Source organism: Notechis scutatus, chromosome 3 (assembly GCF_049901735.1).
Source record: "Notechis scutatus isolate UNSWTSFEM ecotype Mainland chromosome 3, rNotScu1.2, whole genome shotgun sequence".
Lineage (NCBI taxonomy): Eukaryota > Metazoa > Chordata > Lepidosauria > Squamata > Elapidae > Notechis > Notechis scutatus.
The window spans coordinates 197,999,880-198,026,685 of NC_142011.1; the positions used below are offsets into that span (position 1 = coordinate 197,999,880).

General features: G+C 41.7%; 1 pseudogene; it reads left to right on the forward strand.

Annotated features, from left to right (window-relative positions):
• Nucleotides 1–2,875: 2,875 nt before the first annotated feature.
• LOC148131548 (uncharacterized) overlaps nt 2,876–26,806 on the forward strand; it is a 36,309-nt pseudogene continuing 12,378 nt past the window's right edge.

Genomic DNA, 26,806 nt, shown 5'->3' on the forward strand with positions numbered 1-26,806 from the left:
AGTATATGAATCCTGCTGCAAATTCAACTTTTTTTTTTGCCTCTTTCCTTATTGCTTTAGAATGAGCCTTTTTAAAATGTTTTAGTTTTATTGATTGCTAGGGTTAACAGCATTTCTAGACTGCCCAAGGACTCAGGGGGTTCATGCTACTGTTGTTATTCATTGTCTTAACCCTTTTGTTTTAACCATAATGGCATTTCTTAATTATAAACCCAGATTCCCTCAATAGCAAATGGTATAGAAACCTCCTAAATAACACTAGAAGAAATATAATTTCTCCTCAGGTAAATAAAGGCTCCATTTTAGCATCAAATGTAAGGGTTGGATGGGATCATGAAGTTCACTCTCCCATGATCCAGGCTGAGATTTGAAGAGCAGGGCTAATTTATTTATTCATTTGATTTATACTCCGCCTTTCCTTTAGGATGCTTAGCACATCCTTGTTCTACTTTTGGGTTGGCCTAAGCCAGGCAACTTTAAGACTTTGGACTTCAACTCCCACAATTCCTCAGCCACCCAGCCATGTGACTGTATGACTGTGACTTTGTTGCTTGTATCCTTACGATTTATATTGACTATTTCCTAGTATGATTTGATTGCTTATTTGTACTTTATGACTATTATTAAGTGTTGTACCTTATGATTCTTGATGAATGTATCTTTTCTTTTTATGTATACTGAGAGCACATGCATCAAGACAAATTCCTTGCATGTCTAATCACACTTGGCCAATAAAGAACTGATTGATTGATTGAGTCATTTATGTGGACCCTAGGGTGATTTTATTGCTAAGGATGGAGTAGAACAGTGTTTTTCAACTTTGGCCACTTTAAGATGGGTGGACTTCAATTCCCAGAATTCCCCAGCCAGCCAGTTAAAGTCCATCCATCTTAAAATGGCCATGGTTGAAAAACACTAGACTAGAAGCTGAAATTTCCCAGTGCCAGACCCACAACTTAGTTACTATTCCACAATGGTTCTCTGTGACCCCTTTATTTCTTTCCACCTTTTAAAAAACTTGCCAATTGCAGGCAGTGCTGTATCAGTTGATAAACTGTAGGCAACACTCTGCCTAAATTTAACTAAGAGAAGGGTACAAAAAAAGAAAAGAATTTGGGATTAAGGTCCATGCTAAATGTTAACGGATAGGGAAGGCTTTCTCTCTTAGCCATAAGAACAGACGGTTCAATGATGTATTTATACAACTGTCTTCTGCGCTGGCATTTCTATGATAGAGAGATTCCCAATAGCAATCTAAACATTTTTTTAAAAAAAGCCAACCTATCAGCATTTTTCTCATTCTTTTGGGATTTTGCAAGAGAGGGTTTCAAACTGCGTACGTTTAAATTGCTTACACTTACGTCAGTCAGCATCTGTTCCTTGCAGTGTTAGAGCAAGGAGGAACGAAAGAAAAAAGGGGGGGAAATCAGTTGTGAAAAATGGCAAAAATTTAAAAACAAAAAATCACAATTCCTCAGGTGCCTCACAAAAGCTGAAGCACTCCATTTCTGCTTCTTACCTGTTCTCATTTTAAAAAATGGGTGCAGTTGACTTGGTGGCATTTGAGAATAATAATGACAATGACAATAACAACAACAACAACAATGACAACAACAACAACAATAATAAAAACAGAAATAGAACGACTATGGGAAAGGCAAGCAAGGAGCCTTGGGTGCAGTCCCAAAACAATGGGGGCACCACTTGAACACCATAGGCATTGACAAATTTGCCATCAGTCAATTGCAGAAGGCAGCTTTACTTGGAACAGCTTCCATCCTGCGGCGATATCTCACACCATCAAACGTCCATATTTGCCTATCCCAGGTCCTTGGTAAGGACTCGATAGGTAGACAAAAATGCCAAACCCAGTCAGAACATCTGGGTCAGTTCGCTTCATGTATGGCTCAGAGGGGTTTGAAGTGGGCAGTGATGCAGCTGCAGTGCGGCTTCTGGTCTGTGGTCGTGTCTCATCTTCTGTGTGGGTGTGAGTCTGCTTTTTACGTGGAAGTGTGGTGGTGGCATCTCGTGTGGCCCTCGTGGGTGTCATTCAACATGTTAGGTACTCGTCTGTTCATGAGGGCGGGTTTCCAAATGGCTGGTAAGCGGGAGGTGTCATCTCTTTTATTCATGCTGTGTGGGCGTTTTTCTATCTTCTCTGATTATTCTGTTGTTGAAGTGTTCGGTTTTGGCGATAGTTCTGGTATTTTTAAAGTCAATCTCATGTCCTGTGGCTTTGAGGTGTTGGACCAGTTACAGGATCCATTTGAAAATCTGAAATCACTGTAAAAGTCTGACTCACAGATGAACACTATACAGAAGCCTGATGATGGCAGATGAGATTCTGCCGAAACGTTGCTACAACTTTAAAAGCACAACTACAATGACGTGGGAAAATACCCGAACAAAGCTGAATGCCATATATATATATATATATATATATATATATATATATATATATATATATATATATATATATATACACATATATACACACACACACACACACACACACACACACACACACACACACACATATACATATACATATATATGGCATATATATATATATAATAACATATAATAATATATAATATTATAATATAATATATAATATTATAATATAATATATAATATTATATAATAATAATAATAAAGTCTCTGATCCACCCAGCATTTTTGTTGTAACATTTTATGGGAGACTGAGAAATGTTACAACAAAAATGCTGGGTGGATCTGAGACTTTGAGACAAAATTCTCCAAGTACAAAATGGACCAAGTGGAAATAACTACTGAAATGATAAGCAACAGGGTGAAAAAAGTCAAGAACTGGACATCGGCTGGCAATGATCAACTGCATGGCTTTTGGCTCAAATACCTGACCAGCCTGCATGGAAAAATGGCCGAACAATTCAATGAGATGCTGCAGACAGGAAACATCAGTGAATGGTTAACAGCTGGGAAAACCTACTTGATACAGAAGGATCCAGCAAAAGGGGCAACATCTGCAAATTACAGGCCAATAACGTGTCTGCCAACCATGTTCAAGCTGCTGACCGGCATCATAGCTGACAGGATCCAGGACTACCTAGAAGCAAATAACATCTTGCCAGTAGAGCAGAAAGGAAACAAACGAGGAAGCCGAGGCACAAAAGATCAGCTCCTGATCGACAAAATGATTTTAGAGAACTGCAAAAGCTGAAAAACAAATCTGCATACAATTTGGATTGACTACAAGAAAGCATTTGATTCACTACCACACAGCTGGATCATCAAGTGCCTGGATGTCATCAGAATATGCAAGTGCATTGGTACTTTCACTGCAAATGCGATGAAGCACTGGAAAACAGAACTGTTTATTGGAAGTGAAAGCTACAGACTGGTCAACATCAAAAGAAGGATTTTCCAGGATGATTCTTTGTCACCTCTGCTGTTCATCATCACCATGACCCCCCTGTCAACAATTTTACAGAAAACTAACCTGGGTTATCAAACTGCTAAAAATCCACAGAAAATCTCTCACCTGCTGTACATGGATGATCTGAAGTTATATAGAAAATCAGAAATTGAAATCCAGTCACTGATACACTAATACAGTTTGAATTTTCAGCACTGACATCAGCATGGAGTTTGGCCTGGACAAATGCGCCACAGTGGCACTGAAGAAAGAGAAGATCATAGAAAGTGATGGAATTGAAATGCCCAATGGACAAACCATCAAGTGCCACCAACCCGAAGCCTACAAATAACTGGGCATACCGCAGCTGGATAATATCAAGCACGGGCAAGTGAAAAATGTGGTCAGCAAAGAATATACACAACGGGTCAGAAAACTTCTAAAAAGCAAACTGAATGGAGGTAACACTATCAAGGCTATAAATACCTGGGCCATACCCGTCATCAGATATACTGCTGGGATCATAAACTGGATGCAGGCAGATCTGGACAGCTTGGATAGGAAAACAAGAAAACTGATGACCAAGTCAATGGAGAAGCCAGATTCACTTAACAACCGGTGTGACTAACTGAGCAACTGCAGCGATTCACTTAACATCGGTGGTGAGAAAGGTCATAAAATGTGGCAAAACTCATTTCACAAATGTCTTGCTTAACAACAGAAATTTTGGGCTCAATTGTGGTCATATGTCAAGGACTACCTATATTTTTTTTCAGAGGTTTTGCCCCATCTACATCCTTACTGCAGATACTTTTCCCCCGATGAAATGGATTTTTACACATCGTTTATTGGCACAAATAAAAACTTTTTGTGTAGATTTTTTTCCATACGTGTGCATGCGCGGACACAAACATGTGCATGGTACAAAATGTGCATAATTCAAAACATTCCAGTTGAGATAACTCTGAATTCAAGGAATGTTTCCACTCATTTTATCTGGTAGCAGCCTTGGAAAATGTCACATCCATAAAAAAAAAAAAAGATTGCTGCAAAATGCAATTTCCCTTTTACAGCTGTAATTGTAAAACGTTGAGGAAAGCGTTGTAATTCCTCTCTGTGGTGTCAGAATTGTTTAGGAACCTAGTCATTGCTTAGCTGAAGGAGAGAATGGTGTTCAAATTCCTTTTAATAATGGTTCATGGAAAACATATTTTATCTAATGAATTTAGACAAGGAGACAATGCTAAGGAAATTAGCAAGCCTTGCCTGGGTTGCTGCCAAACAGAGGAAATATTTAATCCGAAGCTCCTAAAGTTTTCTAATATGTTTTCTTGGTATAATAACACCGTTTTAATGTTGCTTCTGATTTTTATATATTGTATTTTATTAACATTTGGCCACTTTATCTTATTTCTTATTTTATTTGATCACTCTTATCTTATTTGTTATGACCAGGACTTAAACAGCAAATAAATGGACTGACTGATATTTAGTGATAAAGAAAATCAGATTGATTCTACTATGAACAATCTGATCTTCTTTACCATTAACACTAAATAATCAATCAATAAATTTATTCATTATTTTACGAATGAAGGCAAATATATGTATCCCAGGATAAGGTTGCAGGATCCAATCTGGGTCAGTAACTGGGATCAGAGGTTTAGTCTTCTGAGCTTTTGGACTCATGCTGGGAATCAACAGAATTAGTGCACATTCTGGTGCGAAGGAAGAATGGAAGCTGGCACTGAAGAAAGGCAGAACAAATAAATTTCATTTTCAGAAGGCCGGTGAAGGCCTCATTCTTCTTCAGTGAAGGGTCCAGTTCAGAGGTGATATTCAGCAGTTGCTGACCAGTTCTGGAGAACCGGTAGCGGAAATTTTGAGTAGTTTGGAGAACTGGCAAATATCACCTCCAACTGGCCCCACCCCCATCTATTCTCTGCCTCCTGAGTCCCAGCTGATAGGCTGGGTCTTCTTTGGTTGCCCTGCACAGGAGAACGGCGCTGGAAAGCAGGTTAGTGGGGTGGGGTGGGAATGGAGATTTTACAGTATCCTTCCCCTGCCATGCCCACCAAGCCACGCCCGCCAAGAAACACCACGCCCACAGAATCGGTAGTAAAAAATGTTGAATCCCACCACTGGTTCAGTTCACTCTCAAGATATTCTCTTTTCATTCGTTTTTAATGGAGGTTGCTAGTCCCTCTTGTGCTGATATAAAAGAAAGATATTGCCAAAGGTATCCTACATTTACTGATGTCTGAATGGGCTTTCTGTCACATTGGCAACAGTTTTTCTCCCCATCGTTCCTGACTGACCTTTGATTGGCTAAACTTTGATCAGGAAGTCCCTACTGCTACTCTTCTCAATGTGTGTTACTTATTTATTAGATTTTTATCCCACATTTGTTGTTTTATAAGTAACTAAAAGCAGCAAACATACCTCATTCTCCTTCCTCCTACTTTTCCTACAGCAACAATACCGCCATGTTAGGCTGAGAGAGTTGGTTTTCATAGCTAAGGTGGGACTAGAACTCACAACCTCCTGGTTTCTAGGCCAACACCTTAACTGTTACACCAAACCAGTTCTCTCTTTTTTTACTGCTAACAGAAAAGTCCTTACTGTAGTAGTTCCTAAGATGGATGGATGGATGGATGGATGGATGGATGGATAGTTGGTTGGTTGGATGGATGGATGGATGGATGGATGGATGGATGGTTGGATGGATGGATGGATGGATGGATGGATGGATGGATGGATGGATGGATGGTTGGATGGATGGATGGATGGATGGATGGATGGATGGATAGTTGGTTGGTTGGATGGATGGTTGGATGGATGGATGGTTGGATGGATGGATGGATGGATGGATGGATGGATGGATGGTTGGATGGATGGATGGATGGTTGGATGGATGGATGGATGGATGGATGGATAGTTGGTTGGTTGGATGGATGGATGGATTGTTCAGTGGATGGATAGATGGTTCCATGGATGGATGGATCATTTTATTAGTTTTAATAACTCATGAAGATTTGGGTTTTCTTTTGTTTATAAGGGGAATGGCTTAATTTAAAATTCTTACCTTAATAAGCTGGTTAAAACAAACAACTATCTGACAGTGTGTGCACTATTCTGAATTCTTCAAAGCAGCTTTCAGCTTAAAAAAATTACAGCATGCTTTTGTTATGTGATTTAGTTGTAAAAAAAAAAGTGAGCTTTGTGAAAATATGTATTCATGTCAGAGTTATAGAAAATGGGCAGAGTGGAGTTATGAATGAAGACATCTGAGAATGAAATGGCCTGGAAATAGTCATACAGTAGTTGTTTATCCCTGGTTGGTATTTTCACTCTTCCATAGGAGCCTTAAGGCTTCTCCTAAGCTAGGCATGTCAAACTCGTGGTCCAAGGGCCAGATGCATCAAGCGCTGCCCACACCTTCCCACAGCGAAGGGGGGAAAAGTCGTGATAAGTCATGTGATGACAATATGACACCACGAGTTTGACACCCCTGTCCTAAGCTATCAGTAACGACTGGTTCTGGCTCTAATGACATTCTTCCATCTGTCCGAGGTCAGTAAAAGTTTTAAACCCAGATTGTTGGGGTAATTGCTGACTCTGTAAACCGCTTAGAGAGGGCTGCAAAGCACTGTGAAGCGGTATATAAGTCTCAGCGCTATTGCTATTCTTACCTTTAACTCATTCAGAAGGTCTACCTTCAGTGACTGTGATTCTAAAATGAAACCCAATTTAATATGGTTTGTTGCCCTTTCCAGTAAACAGGCCTCTCACTGCTGATCGAAATGGTGGACGAAGTTTAGAGGGCATGACTTTGGAAGACTAGGAGATAGAAAGATATCTGGAAACAGATTAGCTATTTGGAAAGCTCCCTAGAATAGAACAGAGCAGAGCAGAAAATATCTAGATCAAATGAAGAAATCAATATATCAAATGGATCAAAGAAGATTGCCAAGATCATCTTTGTAGATCCCCTCCCCTCCCTATTCCCCTCCCCTCTCTTCCCCTCCCTTCCCCTCTCCTTCCTCTCCTCTCTTCCTGCTTGCCTCTTTCTCTTTAAAGAATCGGTGTTATGCTACTTATAAAACCACATTACTTCTGCAGTGGTTAACCTTGAGAGTAAAGGTGGTGCTACACAAGTGACTGATTTCCTTACAGGTTGAGTTACTTTTTCCACTTTATCATCAGTTGGGTTTTGACTTCCATCCTAAGCAGCTTTGAAAGTCTCAGTCTGCCTTCTCTTTGTGGAACAGCCTTCCGAATCAATGAAAAATTGTGCAGAATGTGCTGAGTTTTATAGCCAGCTCAGTAAACAAGGGTGCTGACTGAAATGGATCCTGTAACTGGTGAAAGGTATATGAGAGAGAGAGAGGTGCAAAAGCCAGGAAGGAGATGCCACAAACTGACAGATCTTTTGAGAGAGAAAAAAGTCCTAGCTGCTACACTGCCCCAGTTGCACACACTGTATGGGAAGCAACAAGAAGTTGTTAAATTTCCTCAGCTGATGTGGATAATTTAAATAATTGTGAAGGAGGGGGCTTAAAAGGATGATAACTTTCCATTTTGAAACGGTAATCTGAGTCATCCTGCTGCATTTGGGATGAAGCTAAGTCAGAAGTCTCCAAACTTGGCAACCTTAAGACTTGTGAACCTCAACTCCCAGAATTCCTCAGCCATCCAGCCAATGTGGACCCTAGGGTAATTTTGAATTCTGGGAGTTGAAGTCCACAAGTCTTAAAGTTGCCAAGTTTGGGGACCTCTGAGCTAAGTCAACATTTACTTTGCCATTCCTCCAAAAGCTTTGCGACCCTGCATAAGAGGCTTCTGGGTTTTTTTTTTTTTTTTTTTCTAATTGCATCTTGGAAATATTTGAGAATTTCTTTTTACATTTCCTTTTTGCAATGTTTTGGAGTTTACTGGTATAAATTGATGGAAATATGATGCTGGCCATCTTGATGCCTGATGATAGACATTTTCCAGTCCCTATGAAGTTTCTCTTGGCACCCACATTTTTCAGCTTGAAAAAGATATATGGAAGGCATTCCTTCAGGCCAGGTCTACTGAGAGTCTTAGGCGTGTGTGTGTGTGTGTGTGTGTGTGTGTGAAACTTGATTTCACTGAGGGCGGGATAACCATTGTGGTTGTCCTCAGGTGGATGGGTGGAGGAGGGACATGGGTGGGATGGTCATAGCTGACAGGGCATGGCTCAAGGGGAAGGGCCAGCTCGATGTCGCTCATGTGAGGGGCTCCTGTGGGGGCCAGGTGGGGTTGACAAGGGAATCCAGGGGTCTCTGGTGGATAGGGCGGTGGGTGGGAGGCTCATTACATGGGATGAAGTGAGACGAGGCAGGGGTTGGGGCCAGAGGTGGTATTCAGCAGGTTCTGACCAGTTCTGGAGAACCGGTAGCGGAAATTTTGAGTAGTTTAGAGAAGCGGCAAATACCACCTCTGACTGGAGATTTTACAGTATCCTTCCCCTGCCACGCCCACCAAGCCACGCCCACAGAACCGTTAGTAAAAAAAAAAAAATTGAATCTCACCACTGGTTGGGGCAGCTGCTGCCTGGCGACCTGGATGAAAGGGAAGCGCTCAGAACACAGGCCCCAGGGACGCCAGGCCCCGCATGCTTGCCACCTCTTGTTTTAACCAGCCCATAATTCCTTGCGAGGTGGAGTCTGGGCAATAGAATACAGTTGAGTGTTTTCTGGCCTGATGCCCTTCCTGTCACCAATGCGGAGATATTTTTTCAACAGATATATTCTCAGTGTGCCCAAGAGAGAAATATCTATCTAGATCAAACTCGCAACTTCCTAACCGTGAGGCAAAAGTCCCACCTCTAGGCCACCGCGTGCACGTACACACACACACACACACACACATATACACAGATAACAGATAATCAGAGTTGGAAGGGACCTTGTAAGTCATCTAGTCCAACCTCCCACCCAAGCAGGAGACCCTACACCATTTCTGACAGATGGGAGTCCAATCTCTTCTTGAAAGTCTCAAGTGATGGCACTCCCACAACTTCTGAGGGCAACTTCTGTTCCATTGGTTGATTGTTCTCACTGTCAGAACGTTTCTCTTTATTTCCAGGTTAAATCTCTCCTTGTTCAGTTTTCATCCATGATTCCTTGTTTGGCCTTCAAGTGCTTTGGAGAATAGCTTGACCCCCTTCCTCTCTGTGGCAGCCCCTCAGATATTGGAAGACTGCTATCATGTCTCCCCTGGTCCTTCTCTTCATTAGACTAGCCATGCCCAGTTCCTACAACCGTTCATCATCCAGTCCCCTAATTATCCTGGTTGCTCTTTGTACTTTTTCTAGAGTCTCAACATCTTTTTTATAATGTGGTGAACAAAACTGGATGCAGTACTCTAGGTGTGGTCTTACACACACAGACACACGCATACACACACCTCCTGTTCATTCAGTAAGATTGTTCTTCACATCAGAATTAAACAATACAGTTGTTTGACCTGTGAGAAATAATTACAATTAACCATCTGTAATGAAGTCTAATATTCTGTGCTCCTGCTTGTTTGGTATATTAATACTTTAAAGAGGTGATGTATGTCTCTCTTTTTCCCCCTTTACTTATAAACTTTTCCTGATATACATAACAGATATAGTAACTATTAAAAATAAGTTGAGGAGAATAGCATGAGAAATAACCAAAGCATGTGGAAGCAAATAGAGCGGCTCTTTTTATCAAAACAGCAAACCATTAAATTAAAGATCATATTACACAAGTTATAAGATATACTGGGTTAACTTCATCAAAACTGTTTAGATATTATGAAAGATCAATACAAACCCTTCTCTTCTACTTTGTATCTGGATATAAAATATTGCCTTGTGGAAAGAAAATGTTAATTGTAAAGGATTTTTTAAAATAACCAATTCACTTAAAGGGTTTGCTTTAAATCCTCAATTTGATGCTCTTTTAATAATAGTGAGTACGATAACTCTTACTGGACACGCACACATGTGGAATGTTTACACATTTCTTTTCTTCTTCTTAAAGAGTAGCTTTCAATTTCGCATATTTCAATCCCATAACTTTTGATTACTCTTTTCTACCTTCTTTAGAGTTTGATACCTGACATTTCACTAAGATGGGAAACACGCAAACACATACATAGAGATACAGATATACATATGGATCACACACCAGAGGGTTACAGATTTATGTCCAAACTCCAGATTATGATCAAACTATAAAGCGTGTTTAAGCAAATCTGGCTTTTCCCCCCTTCAGCCAGCAAAACCTGGAATCCAGACATTTGTTGCCAACCCATTTTAGTTCAGTCTGAGCTAGAAGGAAGAAATGATCTTCATCTGGCATCCCTACACATATTTAACAGCTCTTGCCATATTTCCTCTTGATTTGAGACAAAAAAAATCAGTGTAGGTACTCCTTGACGTTTGGTACCACAATTGAGTGCAACATTTCCATTGCTAAGCAAGTCAGTTGTTAAATGAATTTTCCCCATTTTACAACCTTTTTGCCACAGTCGTTAAATGAATCACTGCAGTTGTTAAGGGAATCATGCGGTCATTAATTAAATCAGACTTCCCCATTGGCTTTGCTTGTTGGAAACCGGCTGGGAAGGTTACAAATGGTGATCACACGACCCTGGGACAGTGCAACAGTCATAAGTACATGTCAGTTTCCAAGAGTCTGAATTTTGATCACTTGACTGTGAGGATGCTGCAATGGTCATAAGTGTGAAAAACAGTCATAAGTCACTTTTTAAAAAATGCCATTGTAACTTCAAAGGGCTACTAAATGAATTATTGTAAGTTGAGGACTCCCTGTATTTTCCACTATTTCTTTTGGTTTAAGGACTCCCCTCACTATCTTGGCCATTCTTTGTTGGGTGTGACCAGTTACTAATTTCCTTCTTAAACTGCAGAACTCCCAAAATAAGGTAGAATGAAATTGCGATGTTTCATGTGGAATTCATATGAACACATTGCCACCCAGGGGTCAATAGATCAATTCCCCAGTGTGCAATTTTTTTGCTTTGTGGAATCACCGCTGGTGACCTAATAATTAACTACTGAAGCTGCGTTGTCATGCACATTACTTTCCTCTGCCTGAAGGCTAATCTTATAGCCGTCCCTTCCTTGACTTTACAATGAATGAAATATTTCTTCTTTCCTTTCTTCTTTTGATCAAGATGAGAACTTCACTTGAATGTGTGGAATGCATTCTTCCTCCTTAAAATACACACACACACACACACACACACACACACACACACACAGCATTTTCTTCCCAGCAGAAAGAATCACCACAGAGCACGGTAAAAAGACTATTAATGGATGCTGATAGATTCAGGATTCAAAATGATAGGATAATCAATAGATTCAGGATTCAGAATGGTAAAATAATCGGATGTGTTGGCAACTATCTCATTTATGGATGGAAATCTCTGTTTCTACCACTTAGGCAATGCCTTAACAGAATAACGGAATAACAGTTGGAAGGGACCTTGGAGGTCTTCTAGTCCAACCCTTTGCTCAGGCAGGAGACCCTATACCATTTCAGACAAATGGTTGTCCAATCTCTTTTTAAAAACCTTCAGTGTTGGGGTACCCACAACTTCTGGAGGCAAATCGTTCCATTGATTAATTGGTTCTTTCCTTGATTAGTTTCCATCCATTGCTTCTTCTCCTGCTTTCAGGTTCTTTGGAGAATAGCTTGACTCCCTCCTCTTCGTTGTGGCAGCCCCTTATATACTGGAACACTGTTATTATGTCAACTGTTTACAACAGCTTTCTTCAGTAAGAAGTCCTCCAGATGTTTCTGCCTACCCATAAGGATCTTGCTGGATGGAAATGATGGGATTTTGGTCAGCCATATTTGGAGAGCGTGACATGGGAATGAAATATCTATGGAGATTCTCAATCATTTAGTTCATGGTTGCTCCCAAAGTGCTTTTCCCCCCAACAGGCAACTAAAATTTGTTTTTTCTTTGAAGGCATTTCACTTCTCATCCAAGAAGCTTCTTCAGCTCTGAAGAAAATGAAGAAGAGCTGAAGAAACTTCTTGGATGAGAAGCAAAACGTCTTCAAGGTAAAAAGAACAAAGTCCAGTGGCCTTTTTGGGGGGGGGGGGAACACTTTTGGGACATGTGAATAATGAAATCTTTCCATGTAGAGTAGTTATTATTATTATTATTTTCAAAAAGAAAGGAACAGGAAGGAAGTTAAAAAATAAGCAATGCTCTTTAGATGCTGTCAGATTCAGGCACCACTTCCGTTACATACTTTACCTAAATATTGAATTTCATTCCCTCCAATACAATTCAAATTCTTCCCCTGCTCCTCATATACTCCACATTTCACTATATGATTTGGAGTAAACCTACCCTGACTTCAAGGACAGGAGCCAGATTCAGGAACTTCCATTAGAAGGGTTTAGAGCAGGGGTGTCCAACCTTGGCAACTTTAAGACTTGTGGACTTCAACTCCCAGAATTCCTCAGCCAGCTGGCTGAGGAATTCTGGGAGTTGAAGTCCACAAGTCTTAAAGTTGCCAAGGTTGGAAACCCCTGGTTTAGAGTTCATATCATATTTCGGATTGCGGAACTTGTCTTTTGAAACAAAAACCGATACAAGGAGAGCCCCAAAGCCCTCGCTAGAATAATCCTAGGGAAACCACTAGATCTTAACCAGTGACATTTGAGAAGGACAAGACTTTGTGGTAGTGGTGGTGACAGGTTTCGAAAGTGTCAGTTTCCTTTTCTTTCCTGAGCGAATGCTCTCCTGGCATCCGCTTTAGTTTCCTCCACTGGTGCTTTAATAGCACCACTCCTTCAATCAGAAAAGAGCTGAAAGTGGGGACCTTGGAGGTCCTCTTGTCTAATCCTCTGCTCAAGCAGGAGCCCCTAGACCAGGGGTGTCAAACTCGGATTACATTGAGGGCCACGTCAGGATTGTGTTTGTCCTTGGGGTGGGGGGGTGGGGGGGGCGGGCTTGGCGTGGCTGAGGTGGGTGAGGCCAGCTCGACGTCACTCATGTCAGGGGCACCTGTGGCGGCCAAGTGCTAAGGCAGGACTTCCCTCAGTCCCTCACTCACTCTCATTATAAACTCCTTCCTTCCTTCCTTCCTTCCTTCCTTCCTTCCTTCCTTCCTTCCTTCCTTCCTTCCTTCCTTCCTTCCTTCTTCCTTCCTTCCTCCTCCCTTCCTTCCTTTCCTCCTTCCTTCCTCCTTCCTTCCTTCCTTTCCTCCTTCCTTCCTCCTTCCTTCCTTCCTCCTTCCTTCTTTCCTTTCCTCCTTCCTTCCTTCCTTCCTTCCTTCCTTCCTTCCTTCCTTCTTCCTTCCTTCCTTCCTTCCTTCCTTCCTTCCTTCCTTTCTCCCTCGCTCCCTCCCTCCCTCCCTCCTCCTTGCTTCCTTGCTTCCTTCCTTCCTTCCTTCCTTCCTTCCTTCCTTCCTTCCTCCCTCCCTCCCTCCCTCCCCTCCTTCCTTCCTTCCTTCCTTCCTTCCTTCCTTCCTTCCTTCCTTCCTTCCTTCCTTCTCTTCTTTTTCTTCCCCTTTTCATTCTCATTCTTCTTCCCTTCCCCTCTTTCCTTATTTTGCCTTCCTTAATCTCTTCCCATCTTCCCTTCTTTTTCTTTTTCTTTTCCTCTTTCCCTTTCTCCTTTCCTTGCATACTCAAATGCAAAAGGGGAAACATTTCTCCCTTTTTGTTTTTAATTTGTTTTGTTAGCCCTCTGCCAGCGAAAATGGAGCCTGGATGGGGCCACACATGGCCCCTCCGGGCCCCATTTTCAGCCACCATAGCCTCCTGCAGCCCTCTTTAAATGGAGCTCGGGCGATGGTGGGCACATGCGGGCCTTAAATTTGACACTCCTGTCCTGTACCATTTCAGATAGGTGGTTGACCAGTCTCCTCCTAAAAACCTCCAATGATGGATCACCCACAATGTCTGAAGGCAACCTTTTCCACTGGTTAGTTGTTCTTATTGATAGGAAGTTTTTCCTTAATTCCAGGTTGTTTCTCTCCTTGATTAGTTTCCATTCATTGTTTAGGGGATGATTGGGGGACTGGAGGCTAAAACATACAACAAACGGTTACAGGAACTGGGCTTGGCTAGTCTAGAGAAGAGAAGGACCAGGGGAGACAGGATAGCGGCCTTCCAATATCTGAGAGGCTGCCACAGAGAGGAGGAAGGGGTCAAGCTATTTTCCAAAGCACCCGAAGGCCAGACAAGCAATAATGGATGGAAACTGAACAAGGAGAGATTCAACCTGGAAATAAGGAGAAATGTTCTGACAGTGAGAACAATCAACCCATGGAACAGAAGTTGCCCTCGGAAGTTGTGGGAGCGCCATCACTTGAGACTTTCAAGAAGAGATTGGACTGCCATTTATCAGAAATGGTGTAGGGTCTCCCGCTTGGGTGGGGGCTTGGACTAGATGACCCACAAGGTCCCTTCCAATTCTGATTATCTGTTAAATCTGTTTTTTGTCCTGCCTTTTGGGGCTTTGGAGAATAAGTTGACTCCCTCGTTCTTTGTGGCAACCTCTGTCCCCTCCCCCACTCCTCCTTTTACCTGTCTCCTAGTCTCCTTTTCTCTAGACTAGCCAAACCCAAAACCTGCAAATGTTCTTCATATGTTTTAGTCTGCACGTCTTTTTTTTTTTTTTTTTAAAGATAGGCTTCTAAACAATTGGAGAAATGAGAATAGCACTGCATTGGAAATGTGTCATCTTTTTCAAATGTCACCTTTTCAGATCTTCTTCAGACCTTCAGATGAAGGGTCCAGAGAAGAGTGTTGTGCTAACCACTGAGAGTCAGGGTAGTGTAGCAGCGATGAAGTAGAACAGGTCAGTGGTGGGATTAATTTTTTTTTAACTACCGGTTTTGTGGGCATAGCTGGGTGGGCGTGGCAGGGGAAGGATAATGTAAAATCCCCATTCTCTCCCCACCCCACTAACCTGCTTTCCAGCTTCGTTCTCCTGTGCAAATTTTTTTACTACTGGTTCTGTGGGCGTGGCTTGGTGGGCGTGGCAGGGGAAGGATACTATAAAAATCCCATTTGTTAGGTATAACATTGATACCAAATATGGTTTGGGTGAATAAATATATAAAACTTAGATATCATGGTTTAAGTGCTTATCACTTTAAGCAAAATGCAGCAGGCAATTAGCCGATTAAGGGTGCGGTTAGAAGTTACAATATAAGGAAGCATTAGAAGCTGGAAAGCTGACTGTAACTGTGCTCTGTCTGTTAATGTGTGCTGCTGCGTCTGTAACTGTGTGCTGCTGCGAGTAACTGTGTGTTACTGTGACTAACTGTGATTACTGACTGTGAGTGCCTGTGACTGAACTGTTATTGTTTGCTACTGTTTGCTGAATATCCAGCGTTTGTTTCTCTGGAGAGTGAAACCGGAGGAGGAGAAGATATCTTTATCGGCTGATAAAGATATTGCAAGGACTCTTAACTTGGACTATACTAGTGAGTCTTACTGGATGGAAATACTGTGAATGACTTAATGGACTGAATGACAATGATTAAACTCTAACTGGATTAAAAACTATTTAAACTACAAACAGTGTTTGTGTTCAGTGTGTGTATACTCTGGGGCCCTTCCACTCTCGTTTGGCTTCCTGGCTTGACTACTGCTGCAATACTCTTCTAGGGGTTAATTTCCAAAACCCTAACACCATTCCCTCCCCCCCCCACAACCTGCTTTCCAGCTCCGTTCTCCTGCGCAGGGCAACAAAAGAAAACCCAGCCGATCAGCTGGGACTCAGGAGGCAGAGAATAGATGGGGACGGGGCCAATCAGAGGTGGTGTTTGCTGGTTCTCTGAAATACTCAAAATTTCCGCCATCGGTTTTCCAGAACTGGTCAGAACCTTCTGAACACCACCTTTGGAACAGGTGTTTCCAAACTTGGGAACTTTAAGACGGGTGGACTTCAACACAATTCCTCAGCCAGCATGGGTAGCTGAGGTATTCTGGAAGGCAAAGTCCAAAAGCTTTAAATCCCCCAAGTTTGGAGACATCTGATGTAGAACCAAGAAGACCTTCAACCACGGAAACTCACAGGTTGACTTTGAGCCTAGTACAGGGGTAGTCCTCAACTTATAACCACAATTGGGACTGGAATTTCCGTTGCTAATCAAGGTTGTTAAATGAGTTGCACCCAATATTTCCTTTTTTTGCCATGGTTGTTATGCAAATCACCATCGTTGTTAAGTGAATCATGTGGTTGTTAAGTGAATCTAGGTTCCCCGCATTGACTTTGCTCGTTTAACCTGGCTGGGAGATCACGAATGGTGATCACATCATCTTGGGATGCTGCAATCATTAAAGAAAGAAGCTGGTTGCTAAGCACCTGAATTTTGATTGCGTGATGAAAGCAATGCTGCCATGGTTGTAAGTGCGAAAAACTGTCACAAATCACTTTTTTTCTGTGCTGTTGTGACTTTGAACAGTCACTAAATGAACAGTTGTAAGTCGAGGACTACCTATACTGGCATGTGATGTGTTAGGCATGGTGAGGTAATGGGGCAGCTGGTAGTGGATAGGTGGCCATCCAGGGGTGGGATTCAACTGGTGTTACTACCGGTTCGGTGATTATGTTTTGCACGCACTGTGCACGCATGTAATAAACATTAAGCTGTGCTGCCCGGACAGCTGATAAGTGCTGCGCGTGGGTGGCAGTGTTTGAAAAGCCTCTTTTCCCCTGCTTTTCAACCTCAGCTGTGCCGTGCAAAGCATCTGAGGTAGAAAAAGCAGGAAATAAAGGACAGGTAAGAGCCCGGGCGGGCAGGTGGGCCAAACAGCAGCAGATACAGAACCGGTTTGGTGTCTGCTGCTCTTCAGAGCTACTGGCTCTGAAGAGCCGGCCAGAACCGGTAGCATCCCACCCCTGTGGCCATCCAACAGGCAATCATAAATATGGACAGGCCCAAATAGGCCCAAATTTTGTTCCCATCACCACAGGGCCACTGGAACTTCAAGAATCAGTCTAAGTCCCTCTGTTCAGTGCCATCATGACTTGCTGAGTGAATGGATATTAAGTGAGGACTACCTACGTACTATATGGAAGTGTGTGTGTCAAGATGAGGTGTCAAGCTCATTTTGAGAGAGATAGCTATTTATATATATCAATATCTGTATGTATAATATTCTTTTATCAGCCAGGACTGGTAGGTGAGGCAGGGTTAGAATTACTTTGGGAAAAGGGAGGGAGGGATGACTGTTTGCCAATGTTTAAGTGGAATTACAGAATACAGAAGAACAGAGTTGGAAGGGAGCTTGGAGGTCTTCTAGTCCAACCCCCTGCTCAGGCAGGAGACCCTATATCATTCCAGACAAAATGGCTGTCCAGTCTCGTCTTAAAAACCTCCAGTGATGAAGCTCCCACAACTTCTGGAGGCAAGTCGTTCCACTGATTAATTGTTCTCACTGACAGGAAGTATTTTCCTTAATTCTAGGTTGGCTGTCTCCTTGGTAGGTTTCCGTCCTTTACTGCTTGTCTTGCCTTCAGGTGCTTTGGAGAATAGGTTGAAGCCCCACCCCTCTTCTCTGTGACAGCCCTCAAATATTGGAAGACTACTGAAGTATTTTTAGCAGGACTACCAGATTGTGTAAAAGCTTTGTTCCCTTTGCCATCCGTCTGGTAAACGCTCAAGATTCATTTTTCTTGCTGTGTACATGTATACATCCGGACTAGACTGAGTTGTCTATCTATCTATCTATCTATCTATCTATCTATCTATCTATCTATCTATCTATCTATCTATCTATCCATCCTTCTATCCATCTATCTATCTATCTATCTATCTATCTATCTATCTATCTATCTATTATCTATCTATCCATCCTTCTATAATCTATCTATCTATCTATCTATCTATCTATCTATCTATCTATCTATCTATCTATCTATCTATCTATTATCTATCTATCCATCCTTCTATAATCTATCATTCTATCTATGTATCTATCTATGTATCTATATCTATCTATCTATCTATCTATCTATCTATCTATCTATCTATCTATCTATCTATCTATCTTTCTATTATCTATCTATCTATCTATCATCTATCTTATCTATCTCTATCTATCTATCTATCTATCTATCTATCTATCTATCTATCTATCTATCATCTATCTCATCTATCTATCTCATCTATCTATCTTATCTATCTATCTATCTATCTATCTATCTATCTATCTATCTATCTATCTATCTATCTATCTATCTTTCTATTATCTATCTATCTATCCATCCTTCTATAATCTATCTATCTGTCTGTCTGTCTATCTATCTATCTATCTATCTACCGTGTTTCTCATATAATAAGGCCGGGTCTTATTTTTTTTTGAGCCCTGAAAAAATGGCTAGGGCGTCTTTTTGCGGGTGACTTAATTCCCCCCCTTGCATCTTTGGGTGGGCGGGCGGCGACTGCTTGGATGTTGACCTCAGCGTTGGTGGGGCACTTCGTATCGGGGTCAACGCAGGCAGCACCATATCCAGGTGTGCAACAAAAGTACTTCCTAATGGCAAGCCCCCCCCACCATTCCCCACCATTTCGCATGTTTTAATATAGGCCTTAATTTGGGGGGAGGGGCTTAATTTCATTTCATGCCTATAAGACATGCTGGGACTTCCTATTTGGGGAGGCCGTATTGTTGGAGAAACAGGGTATGTATCTATCTATCTATCTATCTATCTATCTATCTATCTATCTATCTATCTATTATCTATCTATCTATCTATCTATCTATCTATCTATCTATCTATCTATCTATCTATTATCTATCTATCCATCCTTCTATAATCTATCATTCTATCTATGTATCTATCTATGTATCTATCTATCTATGTATCTCTATCTATCTATCTATCTATCTATCTATCTATCTATCTATTATCTATCTATCCATCCTTCTATAATCTATCATTCTATCTATGTATCTATCTATGTATCTATCTATGTATCTCTATCTATCTATCTATCTATCTATCTATCTATCTATCTATCTATCTATCTATCTATCTATCTATCTATCTATCTATCTATCTATCTATCTATCTATCTATCTATCTATCTATCTATCTATCTATCTATCTATCTATCTATCTATCTATCTATCTATCTATCTATCTATCTATCTATCTATCTATCTATCTATCTATCTATCCATCCTTCTATAATCTATCATTCTATCTATGTATCTATCTATGTATCTCTATCTATCTATCTATCTATCTATCTATCTATCTATCTATCTATCTTTCTTTCTTTCTTTCTTTCTTTCTTTCTTTCTTTCTTTCTTTCTTTCTTTCTTTCTTTCTTTCTTTCTTTCTTTCTTTTTCTTTCTTTCTTTCTTTCTTTCTTTCTTTCTTTCTTTCTTTCTTTCTTTCTTTCTTTCTTTCTATTATCTATCTATCCATCCTTCTATAATCTATCTATCTGTCTGTCTATCTTTCTATCTATTATCTATCTATCCATCCTTCTATAATCTATCATTCTATCAATCTACCAATCTACCTACCTATCTTTGTATCTATTATCTATCTGTCTATCCATCCAATTATCAATCTATCAATCAATCTACCTACCTACCTACCTATCTATACAGTGGTGCGACTCAACTGGTGTAACAACCGGTTTGGTGAGCGCTCACTTTGCATTTTGGAAAGACCATTTTTAGCTATAATACTTACCGTCTGCTGCAGCCCTGGCGAGTAAAACAGCTGATGCACAGCAAACTGCTTTGCTGTGCGAATCAGCTGTGCTCGAAAACAAGGGAACAAAGCACAGGGAAAGGGCAGGGGTGAGTGGGCAGGGCCAAATGATCATCAGGACTACCAGTGCACCCAAACCGGTCCAAACCAGTAGAATCCCACCCCTGCCTATCTATCTATTTATTTACTTAGTCGTGTTTATGTAGTGTATATTGGAGGTGGAGACCTCTTGAGAGCTGTATGCAATGAAATTTCATTTTAATATGTGCCAATGAGTGTACATTAAAAGTGACAATAAAGTTATTCTAAGAAGTCTAAGTTTAATCATGTCACCCCTAGTCCTTCTCTTTGTTAGAGCAGTAGACATACCCAGTTTCTGCAACCATTCGTCTTACAGTTTGCCTTCTTTCAATGCAAAATTAGTGAATGTCAGTTGCCTACAAGCCTAAATTAAATGTGCATTAGATAAGAAGAGGCATAAGAAAAGCTCTTCCTCACCGCAGAAGGATAAACTATAAGGTCTGTGAAAGACAGGGAAGCACCATAAATGTTATATTTCCTTCGCCCTTTGGACCAAATTCCAATTTGGGTGGGTGGGTGCTAATATCTGCTTTATGCAGGAGCCCAGAGAGACTATCCTTCACCTTGTCAAGTTCTGACAAAGAAGCCACCAGCGATAAATTATTTAAAAACATATGCTTAAAAAATGGCGGGGTGGGTGGGGAAGCAATTCCATTTATGACGAAACCTTCTCCCAGGGCAAAATTTCCCTTTGTAAATGCTGCAACAGTAAAATAACATGGGTCTCAAACTGCCTGTGTATCGAGTTCTCTCTATTGCTATTTACATTAGGAATATATCACCCATGGAGGTAGGAAACCAGGCAGGATTCTGGCGGCAGATTTCCCTCGATAGAGGTTGCTTTTCAAAATGAAAGCTGTTATTTTAAAATGGGGGGGGAGGGGGGGAGGGGGTGATAAATCTCTGGGAGACATAGGTCTCCGTAGACCTTCTAGCAGCTGTAGGACTCATCATTATTCTGATCACAGAGGGTCTTAAAAAAGAAGAACCTGCACATTGGTAGGAAGCTTTATAGACAGACTCATCAAGAAATTGGTCCTCCTACAAAAGACAGTGAGAAATGGAGGACAAGCATACTATGAGTTATAAACAGGGTCTTGAAACATCTTTTTTTTAAATAACAGAGTTGGAAGTGATCCTGGAGGTCTTCTAGTCCAATCCCCTGCTCAGGCAGGAAACACGATATCGTTTCAGACAAATGCTTCTTAAAAACTTCCAGTGTTGGAGCATTTACAATGTCTGGAGGCAAGTCGTTCCTCTGCTTGATTGTTCTGACCGTCAGGAAATTTCTCCTCAGTTCTAGGTTGCTTCTGTCCTTGATTATTTTCCATCCCTTGCTTCTTGTCCTGTCTTCAGGTGCTTTGGAGAATAGCTTGATTCCCTCTTTTTTATTGCAACCCCTTACATCCTTGACAGAAACTGTTCCAACTCCTACCTCAAAATGACGCTATATAGAGCTCTGCACACCAGAACAACTAGACACAAGAACAGTTTTTCCCTGAACACCATCACTCTGCTAAACAAATAGTTTCCTCAACACTGTCCAACTATTTACTAAGTCTCCATTACTATTACTATTAATCCTCCCATCCTTCCTTTCACCCATCTCCTCCCACTTATGACTATATGACTGTAACTTTGTTGCTTGTATCCTAACAATTTTTATTGACTGTTTCCTAGTATGATTTGATCGCTTATGGTACCTTATGACTATTATTAAGTGTTGTACCTTATGATTCTTGACTCTTGATGAATGTATCTTTTATGTACACTGAGAGCATAGGCACCAAGACAAATTCCTTGTGTGTCCAATTACACTTGGCCAATAAAATTCTATTAGATATTGGAAGACTGCTATCGTGTCACCCTTAATCCTTCTTTTCATTAAACTAGACATAGCCAATTCCAGCAACCATTCTTTATATGTTTTAGCCTCCAGTCCCCTAATCATCTTTATTGCTCTTCTCTGTAATCTTTCTAGAGTAGAGTAAACCTTTATTTCCTTCCAGCACAAGAATTTTATCTGGCTTTACATGGCTTTCTAAAATATTCTGTATTTTCAAGCAACCTCAAAAGAAGGCCTGGTCAAGTATTTTTCCATGTGGATTTAGACTAGTTGTTTTTTTAAAAAAAATATTTCATGACAAGAGGAAATGTAGAGCGATCATTCTCTAGCAGTAGAGGGAAAATGCAGAGAAAAAGAATTGGCCCATATGGCATCATGGGGAACCTACTTTCTATATGATTGAAAGTTGGCTAGGCTGAGAGGAGAGAGAAGGAGAAAAGCCAACATACCTAATAAAGAATCTTTGTTTGAAGTGAGGCAGAGAGGGGAAATTCACCCAGAAGGACACAGAAGCTTGCAGGAAAACGATTAGATTAGTGGATAAAAGAATAAGAATGAGGTCAGCCAAAGGCCTTTAAGGGGAGAGTTGACCAACCCATAAATAAGACAAAAAGCTGTAAATGAGTGCAAGTCGCTGGATAAAACAGGGTGGATTATGCTGAAATGTAGGCCAAAGCATACAAGACCAAATTTCAGATTGCTCGTACTCATTGCCTTTGTCGAAGTATTGACACATGAAATAGCCTTCCGGATTGGACTAGAACAGGAGTGTCAAACTCAAGGCTTGGGAGCTGGATCCAGCCTGCAGGGTGCTTAGATCTAGCCCAGGGTGCCACTCTGGAAATAGCGAACGACTGACCCGCAGTGTCTTATCTCTGGGTTTTTGGCAGCCTTGACAAACAACTTGGCAAGTCTCTTTCTTGTTGGAGCTAATTAGTTGGGATGTGTTGATTAAATCTTAAAAGGTGGGGGCTGCTGCCTTTGTCTTGTGTTTGCTCTCTTGGAACCCAGTTGAGTCAGAACATTAGGCAAGATTTAACACACAGCCCCAGAGGTAGCATTTAGCAGATTCTGACCAGTTCTGGAGAACAGGTAGCAGAAATTTTGAGTAGTTCGGAGAACCGACAAATACCACCTCTGACTGGAGATTTTACAGAATCCTTCCCCTGCCATGCCCACCAAGCCATGCCCATAGAACCAGTAGTAAAAATTATTGAATCCCACCACTGCATAGCCCCCTGTGTGTATGAGCCCCCTGCGACAAGTCCATGAGTGCCAGGATTGTCATGAACCCACATGTCCTACTAGATCCACTCCTGCTTGCATGAAGGTGGTGGTTCCTGGACTCCAACAACATATAGAGGATCTCCACCACCAGGTCAATGACTAGGTCAAGGAACTTAGGGAGAGACCTTAATGGGGGTCTGGTCTACCAAAAGTGCACACACATATGCCCAGCACAACTTGTGCCTAGGGTCCAACTTCACAAACAGGCACCTCCCCCACTCCAACCCCTGATCACAGAAAAATGACCCAAAAGATCCCATGATAGATCATAGCCCTTGCATCTTCCTATATCCACATTGAGGCTGATGCGAGACCTGAAACCCAGAGGGACCTGAAATTTCTGATAGAGGGATCTTCCCCAGATTTCATTAAAGCATGCCGGTCCTCCTTTTGATTCACTGACAAGTCATGAAGAGATGGCCGATGTACTAGCAAATGTACTAGCAATAGCACTCAGCAATAGCACTTAGACTTATATATTGCTTTACAGTGCTTTACAGCCCTCTCTAAGCGGTTTACAGAGTCAGCCTATTGCCCCCAACAATTTGGGTCCTCATTTTACCCACCTCGGAAGGATGGAAGGCTGAATCAACCTTGAGCCTGGTGAGATTCAAACTGCCAAATTGCAGAACAGTCAGCAGTCAGCAGAAGTAGCCTGCAGTACTGCACTCTAACCACTGCCCCACCATGGCTCTTACTAGCAATGTTTTTGACCACTAAGATCCCAGGAGGGGATTGTTGTGTTGGAAGAGCGGATGGAGGTCTCCCTTTTCTTGCAAAGGCCCAACCCTCCCAGGTTAAGAGAGGGGTGTCTCTCTAAGAGTTCTATACCCATCCAACACGGATGGCACTCACTTCCCATCACAATCTCACAAACCACATCCACACTAACCACTCCAACCATCCAGAGGTGGAGGCTGCAATCTAGCAAAAACAGAAACCACGCATATCAACCCAACCTAACACACCCAACATCATCCCTCCCCCTCCAAACTTACACAGCCAACAGTCAAACCCACAAAAACAGGATGGAGGTGATTATAACACCCAGAGTCATTCTCACAAGTCTCTGAGGACCTACAACTTGCCCCTCTAGCCCATATGATCTATATAGGCCTGGCTGTCCTCAATCCTGCTGCCTTTCACTCTGGGATCCACAACTCCTCATATGTAGAGCAGAACAATCCATTCCCCTGAGAAACTGCTGAATGACTACTGTATGTCCAACCACCCAGGACCTCACAATACCAGACTTCAGAAAAACATGGTCCTTAGATCTCTACAAGAGGGATGCGGTGGCTCAGTGACTAAGACACTGAGCTTGTCGATCAGAAAGGTCAGCAGTTTAGTGGTTCGAATTCCTGGTGCCGTGTAATGGAGTGAGCTCCCGTTACTTGTCCCAGCTTCTGCCAACCTAGCAGTTCGAAAGCCTGTAAAAATGCAAGTAGAAAAATAGGGACCACTTTGGTGGGAAGGTAACAGTGTTCCATGCGCCTTCAGCATTTAGCCATGCCGGCCACATGAGCACGGAGACGTCTTCAGACAGCGCTGGCTCTTCGGCTTTGTAACGGAGGTGAGCACCACCCCCTAGAGCTGGAAACGACTAGCACATATGGGCGAGGGGAACCTTTACCTTTAGACCTCTACTACCTCATCTCCAGGTGCCACCTATTTGCTAGCCAATAATTGAAAGCCAAAGATGGGTCATGGATCTACAAATTCAACCTGCAGTGACCAGGATAAAAATTCATTGCCTCCAATACGAAAAACAATCTCCATCTCCACCGAGGTTCAAGAAGACAAGACTGATGTTGTCAGAGACCTGGGAAGTCAAGAGGAAGTGCCCACCCATGTCATCTCCGTTGCTGATCCTTTTTACCATTTTAACTCCAATAGGCAAGCTTTGGATGCTGTCCCATTGAATAAAAATCCATGGTCCTAACCTTATGAATCAAGCTGCCCCCTTACAGGCATGCTATGTAGCAATATTGCAGAATATGTTTCATCATTTGTCTCCAACTGGATGCCTGTGCTATCTAGGAAGGAGACTAAAACATACAAAGAGCAGTTGCTGGAACTGGGTATGTCTAGTCTGATGAAAAGAAGAAGCAGGGGTGACATGATAGCAGGGTTCCAATATCTCAGGGGCTGCCACAAAGAAGAGGGTGTCAAGCTATTCTCCAAAGCATCTGAAGGCAGGACAAGAAGCATTGGGTGGAAACTAATCAAGGAGAGAAGCAACCTAGAACTAAGGAGAACTTTCCTGACTGTTAGAACAATTAATCAGTGGAACAACTTGCCTCCAGAAGTTGTGAATGCTCCAACGCTGGAAGTTTTGAAGAAGAGATTGGACAACCATTTGTCTGAGGTGGTGTAGGGTTTCCTACCTAATCAGGGAGTTGGACTAGAAGACCTCCAAGGTCCCTTCCAACTCTGTTATTCTAATTTAAACCTGAACAGGGAGTTTGCAGAATCTTCGGTAATTTAATGGCGGGCTGTCTAACCCAATCTAACCCTTCCTAGTGCCAGTTCCTCCCTTCCCAACGCCCCGCCTTTACAACCAGCTATAAAAATACAGGCTGTCCTCAACTTACAACTGTTCGTTTAGTGACCTTTTGAAGTTCTAAGGGCACTTAAAAAAAATGACTCATGGCCGTTTTTTACACTTACCACCATTGCAGCCTCCCCACGGTCACCTGATCAAAATTCAGAAGCTTGGCAACTGACCCCTATTTATGATGGTTGCTGTGTCCAGGGGTCATGGGGTCACATTTTGCAAACCTTCTGGTGAGCCAAATCAGTGGGGAAGCCAGACTCACTTAACAGCTGCAGTGATTCACTTAACTGCTGTGGCAAGAAAGGTCATAAAATGGGGCAAAATTCATTTCACCAATGTTTCGCTTAGCCACAGAAATGTTGGGCTTGATTGTGGCTGTAAGTCGAGGACAGCCTGTGAAATGTCCTGCGTTCTTACTTAGTCAGTCCTCAGCCTCCCAGTCCCAAATTGTCTTTTGTGTCTCTAGCTGGTCACCATGTGGTGCCTTTTTTCATTCTTGGTCGCCAGGCAAATTTATTCCCTTGGGCAGAACATAATCTGAGACAGTTTACCCTCAAAATGATATTACCAATGTTTTAAACTTTCACCTTCTGAGTCAGGCCTTATCCAATTAATCACAGAAACTGTTTTTTTCTTCTTTCTTCCTTTCTCCCCCCCATCTTTCTTTCTTTCTTTCTTTCTTTCTTTCTTTCTTTCTTTCTTTCTTTCTTTCTTTCTTTCTTTCTTTCTTTCTTTCTTTCTTTCTTTCTTTCTTCTTTCTTTCTGTCTTTCTACGGGAAATATTTGAAACAGAGATGTAAATATCAACAAGGGAAAGACCTTTCTCTCTATTTATTGCCCACAAGGGGAGTCTCAATTTGTTTTTTGTTTGTAATTTTTTTTTAAAAAATGAATTAAA